General features: G+C 30.5%; 1 long non-coding RNA gene across 1 annotated transcript; it reads left to right on the top strand.

Annotated features, from left to right (window-relative positions):
- Positions 1 to 2,524: 2,524 nt before the first annotated feature.
- LOC133200448 (uncharacterized) lies at positions 2,525 to 4,647 on the top strand. The gene is made up of 4 exons (XR_009722944.1): positions 2,525 to 2,539; positions 3,632 to 3,845; positions 4,274 to 4,381; positions 4,590 to 4,647. It is a non-coding gene; the product is annotated as an uncharacterized LOC133200448 (long non-coding RNA).
- The last annotated feature ends 1,252 nt before the right edge of the window (positions 4,648 to 5,899 follow it).

Raw genomic sequence — 5,899 nt, forward strand, 5'->3', positions numbered from 1 at the left:
AACATCATCCTCTCATTGCTAGGTTCTTTCTGTGATTTTTTAAAATTTTTTCTTCCTTCATGTTCTTGTCATATACATATTTTTGTAACCGGTGGGATTTGCAATGATAAAAGAATTGAGAATTTTACAAACACTGATAAAGACGGTTAAACTTTGTATCCTGTTTACAAGAGAGAGTGCACAACGATACACGAATGCATGTAGTTAGATTAATAAGAATAGTACATTTAATTTTTCTACAATGTTTGAACAAAGGTGTATAACTCTGTTTTCCTATTTAAATGTTAAGGATGTTGTTATCCGCAATGCAGACTCTATGTCTTAGATTTAATATTTTTTCAGCCCATATATATACACAAGTACTATAATGAAAGTTTTGCAGAATAGATGGAATGCTAAAAATTGAAGGGGTTAATATCAATGTCTTGTAAAGAACGCGGTTTCAAATAAGTTTATAAATACGTTTACATCTTAAATATATTATCTTAAATTCAAAATATATTTAACAATGAAAGGAAAATAGGGAGTGATCAAAAATAGGAAGTCGTCATTGTGGATGAGAAAAAAAAAGTACATTAAATTATTGTTTAAATTCTTATCAGGGACTTGGAACAACTGCCATGCACTCTGTAATATTCTATTATGCAGAGTCAGTCTATAAAAAAAAATATTATACATGTATAATCTAAAACATTTATTAAATTCTTTTACTAAAAACACAGCAATCTAGTTTGATACTAGCACAGTAATAATAATTATCATTGTAATATGGTTAAAAACGTACAGATACGTACATAAAAATTCGGCCTTAGTTGAAAAGTTTACTTATGATTGCACATACATGTACGTTATGATTGGATGAAATCAAAAACCTTGATTTACCATTTTATCTTTCTTTCTTTTGGATAATACCAGGTCTTGTGATCTTAAAATGAAATAATTCTAAAACGTAATCGTACGATTAGGCCTTCTTCTTATCGAGTAGTCAGAAATCTTCACGATTATTATCCTTCGTCAAGTTTATGTTAAGTACAGATTAAGATTTATGGAGACAAAAAGAAAACAACCTACAGGGACATGCTTTACATCGTGATCGAACCTACTGCTTTTAAACATTCTGTGGAAATAATTCCAAAGATAAAGAAAAAAAAAATATGCACATGTTTTGAGCCCTTTGTACCACAATCAATTACAGTGCTGTCCTTTTACTGTCATATTTTTTTTTTAAAAAAGTAAACCAAATATTACGACAAGAGGCCCAGAGACCACATCGCTCACCTGAGCACTTTGTCTAGGAACAAGCAGTAATCAGATCAGTAATGAAAATTTTAAATATAAGAGTGGTTTTGGGAGTATGATTTGAACAAACCTGGATCTACACTAACTATATGACAAATAATGCCTTTGCTGTTCTTTAAAAAAAATTATTGATATATCTTTTATATTCCTTTGTATAACTATGATCCCCTTTTATAGCCCCTCTATTCTCCTAAGGGTCATGATTTGAACAAACTTGAACCTACATTATAGGAGAATGCTTTCATTTGAATAGGATCAACGTTCTTGAGAAGAAGATTTTTAAAGATTTTTTCCTATATTTTCCTATGAAAAACTCTAATCATCACCTACACCAGAGGGTCATGATTTGAACAAATTTAGATCTACACTACACGTACCTGAGGATACCTCCATATACATATGGTCAATCATGGCTTTGGTGTTCTTGAGAAGAATATTTTTTAAAGATTTTTCCTATACTGTAGATTCCTTATTTTTCGCGAGTACTTATTATCGCGAAATGGCTCTTTCACGTCAAATCACGAGAACTATAATTCGCGAGTGGACGGTTGATCAAGGGATTTTACATTGATTTCAGCACCATAAAAATAAAATTATTTGCGAGTGGTGCTTCTCGCGTAATTACGCGATAATTAATTCCTCGTGTATATTTAGGAATCTACAGTATATTTCTATGTAGATTGATGTACTTTGATCCTCCATTTTGGACCCGCCCTTCCACCAGGGTAATGATTTGAACAAACTTGAATCTACACCACCAGAGCACGACTCCACATGAGTTTCATCTTCCCTGACCCGGTGGCTCTAGAGAGGAAGATTTTTAAAATATGCCATTAATTTTTTTACTAATTTGTAATAATGTCCCCTTGGAAAAGAGCGTGACCCTTAATTTGAACAAATTTGAATTTCCTTTTCCCAAAGATACTCTGTGCCATGTTTGGTTGAAATTGACCCAGTGGTTCTGGAGAAAAAGATGAAATTGTGAAAAGTTTACAACGACATCGACAACGACAGACAACGGACAAATTTTTATCAAAAAAGCTCACTTGAGCGTTCGGCTATATATATATATATATATTCCTTTTTTTATTCACAGATTGGTATTATGACAGATACTGTTTCACTTATTTAATGCCCTACAGACCATAGAATAAGAAGAATTATGAAAATCAATGGGCTCCTAATTATTGTGTTTGTATTTTTACTCAGTTCTTTAATTAGGAGATCTCATGGAGGAACGGTGAGTAAACACTTTATTTTTTTTTTTTATTTTCGAAATCGCGAAAAAAAAATTACAAATCAGAATTCGATAGAATTACATAGCAAAAACATGAATAAATAAGATAAATAAGAATATTAAAATAATATGCTTATTATAAAGCGTTAATTTTCGAAAATCTTATTAGGGTATAGGGGAGGGTGATAATGAGTTTTAGGGATCATTGTGTGAAGCTTTATTCATGTATTTATCTTTTAGAGCATACAACTGTAAACGTATTACATTTGGCTGTGTATTGTTTTTGGCGCCTTTAGCGGAAAGAAACTTCCGCTAATTTAATTGCAATACTGGTTTGGTTAGAATAGCGTGTATGACATATGGGCAGAGAAAATCTTTTTGATCAAGTTAGCATAGATTTGATTAACCGCCTTTTATAATGTTCTTTTTTTTGTATATATGCAAGTCATTGGTTGAATTGCCATTCAGGACAAGGGAAATGATTTTAAAGGATCTAATTTTTGTACGACTTAGCAATTTTTCAAGATATTCAATCTTAAAAAAAGGTCAGAGCGAACAGGCAATTTTTCAACATTTTTAATCTTAAAAAAAAGGTCAGAGCGAACATAACTTCATGGCAATTCTTAAAAACTATATTTCTATGTTTTCGTTGTTATCAGGAATTGGATGAAAACATTAATATTTATGTCTATTCTTCTTTATTTGCTTTGCTCCGCCTTTTTTATGTATATTGAAGGGCTTATATATATATATATATCAGTAAAAAGCTGTTGAAGAAATACAAAGCCAAGAACTACGGAAGAATAAGACAGGCGTATAGGTGTTTTATAGTTTACTGTTAAGATTGTTGCTCAAGACGGCAAAGCTTTTTTAAAAAGCAATACTTACCGATATAAATATATATATATGAGGGAATATAATACCCCACTCCCTTGCTGAGATTCATTTTTATGGTCCATTCATCTCCAAATGCAATGTCCATTGTGAACTTTCTGTCTGAAGTTGAAAATGATTACCGGACAATTAGTTGTTCTCGTACAGTTGTCTCAATTCACAGGAAGAAAATACATAAAGAAAGATCGATTTCAATTTCAGAAATCTCCATGTCCACAATCAATGGATACCACTTCATTCCACATCACAAGATGTCCTCAAGACAGAAAAGAAAAGGAAGATAGATCTAAAACTTTTAAATGCGAAGATCAAAAACAAAACTGCACAACAGCTGGCCAATATAAATACCACTGTGTATTAAATTCAAAAGGTGATGGATACATTGAACTGTGTGCACCAGAAGTGGAAATAATTGGTAGGGAAACATCTCAATTTTATTACATGATTGAATGATTTCGAAGGTTCTAATAACAAGCTGAGTCCAAAAATTTAGATTTCATATAATGTTATGTGTTCGTTCACCTGCACTCCAAATTCGAGGTATATATAACCTTAGATTTTTTTTATTTATACTTGGAAAAAAAAAAAAAAAAAAAAAAAAAAAAAAAAAAAAAAAAAAAAAAAACCAGATTGATAATTTCCTAATGTAAAGGACTGGTACTGTTTATTTTTTTTCATTTTTTATTTTATATTTCATTTATTTCATTTCATTTTATTTCTTTTTGTTTATTTCTTTTATCATTATTAATTCATGGTCCAAGGAAATCTTGCATCACACACTGGTAGGACAATATATTGTTTGACATCTATTAATATTTAAATATTTTAAATGATTTTCTTCAGGTAGACGCTGCACTGAATTTACGACCGGAGGTAAATTCCTCCAAGAACATTTAGAGAGTAAATGTGCAACGTGTCCATTCAAATACAAGTCATCTGAATGTTATAAATGTAAGTAAAAGTGTTTCATAAAATTGAATAGAATTATTATATCACCTTAATCTCTGTCAATGTAAATCGTAAAGAGTCGATTATGACAAAATAAAGATGTAGAAAGAATTGTGTACTTTCCTACTAAGCTTATTTTGAAGAGTTTTAATTTTGAAATGTGGTGCCAATTCTTTGAGAAGCTATTGTATTTTTTTTTTCATATTTCTAGACAATGAATGCTACAAACTAGAATTCCCGAGAACTCTTTCAAGTATAATAAAAGAGAAGACAACCGAATCTTCGAAAAATAAATATATGTTTACTGTAAGACAGATTAATGACAGGTAATGATAATTTGGATTATGATTACAAAATACATTAAATCCTATTTTGATTTTGTTCGTGAAATAAGTCTGTTATGCATTGTTTTGGTATCCACAAGGGCAATGAAAATTTCAATTATATCTAGTAAAGAGTTTAATATTCTAATACACAATGAAATTTGAATGGCAAAATAGTCCTAAAAATAAATCATGTTTGAATATGATTTAATAAGTTGAATGCACACCTAAAAAATCCAACTGTTTAACTTGGCAATAACTCGATTTGATAATAAAATCTTCATATGAAATATTTCAACAACTACTAGTTTCTTTGACAAAGCATTTGCAAAACCTAAGAAAAATCCTATTATTTCACACAACATAGGAAATTGTTATAATACATTTTATATATGTATAAACTCCTATCAGTCAACTTATTTATTTTGCCGCGCACGTCAAAAATTACAAATCCTGACATACATGTATAGATAACGGTCTATTACAATCCGTGATACAGGTGTATATTGTAGCAACAAACACCAAACAAACAAACAAAAGTATACACACATGAATACACAGATATACATGTATAAATTGGTTACTTATCGAGCAGATTCTTCAAAGAAATTATTTTAACTGATGAAACGTAATATAGAGAAGTTTTTTTTTATATATGCTATTGACACTAAAGTGCACATTGTGTGGATCGTAAAGTGCAGCGAAATATAAAGGTAACGAACAGCAATCAAGCTCAAAAGTCCATTAATTAGGACAATGCAAATTGGGAGCAGAGCAAACACAGACATTTAAAAACATCAAAGGCGGTGCATCAAATATGACAAAATCAGGCAGGACAATGTCTTCTGGAATCTGGCGTTAAATTACCAACAATAATCACAAGGGTTGAGAACAGGTAACCGGTACTCCAGTACTTGTTGAACGGCCCGAGTATCGAAAACTAAATTCAGTATTCGAGTATTTTGAAAAAAAAAAAGACTAAAAAGTATTTCTTCATCTCCATTAATTATTTTTTAAGCTCATTCTACTTTAAATTGTAATCGTACCGTTATTTCAATTAAAGCCCCCTTCAAATTTTAAAATTCATTTAGTTAGTATCAAATATATTTTCGTCATATTATATGTCTGGAGATATTTCAAACGAATTACTGGCAATTAATTCCAAATCTATAAAATATCAACTGTGTGTAGCTGAATT

Source organism: Saccostrea echinata, unplaced genomic scaffold (genome assembly GCF_033153115.1).
Source record: "Saccostrea echinata isolate AGI-Se365-2 ecotype Australia unplaced genomic scaffold, CSIRO_AGI_Sech_v1 ptg000040l, whole genome shotgun sequence".
In the NCBI taxonomy this organism is placed as follows: domain Eukaryota; kingdom Metazoa; phylum Mollusca; class Bivalvia; order Ostreida; family Ostreidae; genus Saccostrea; species Saccostrea echinata.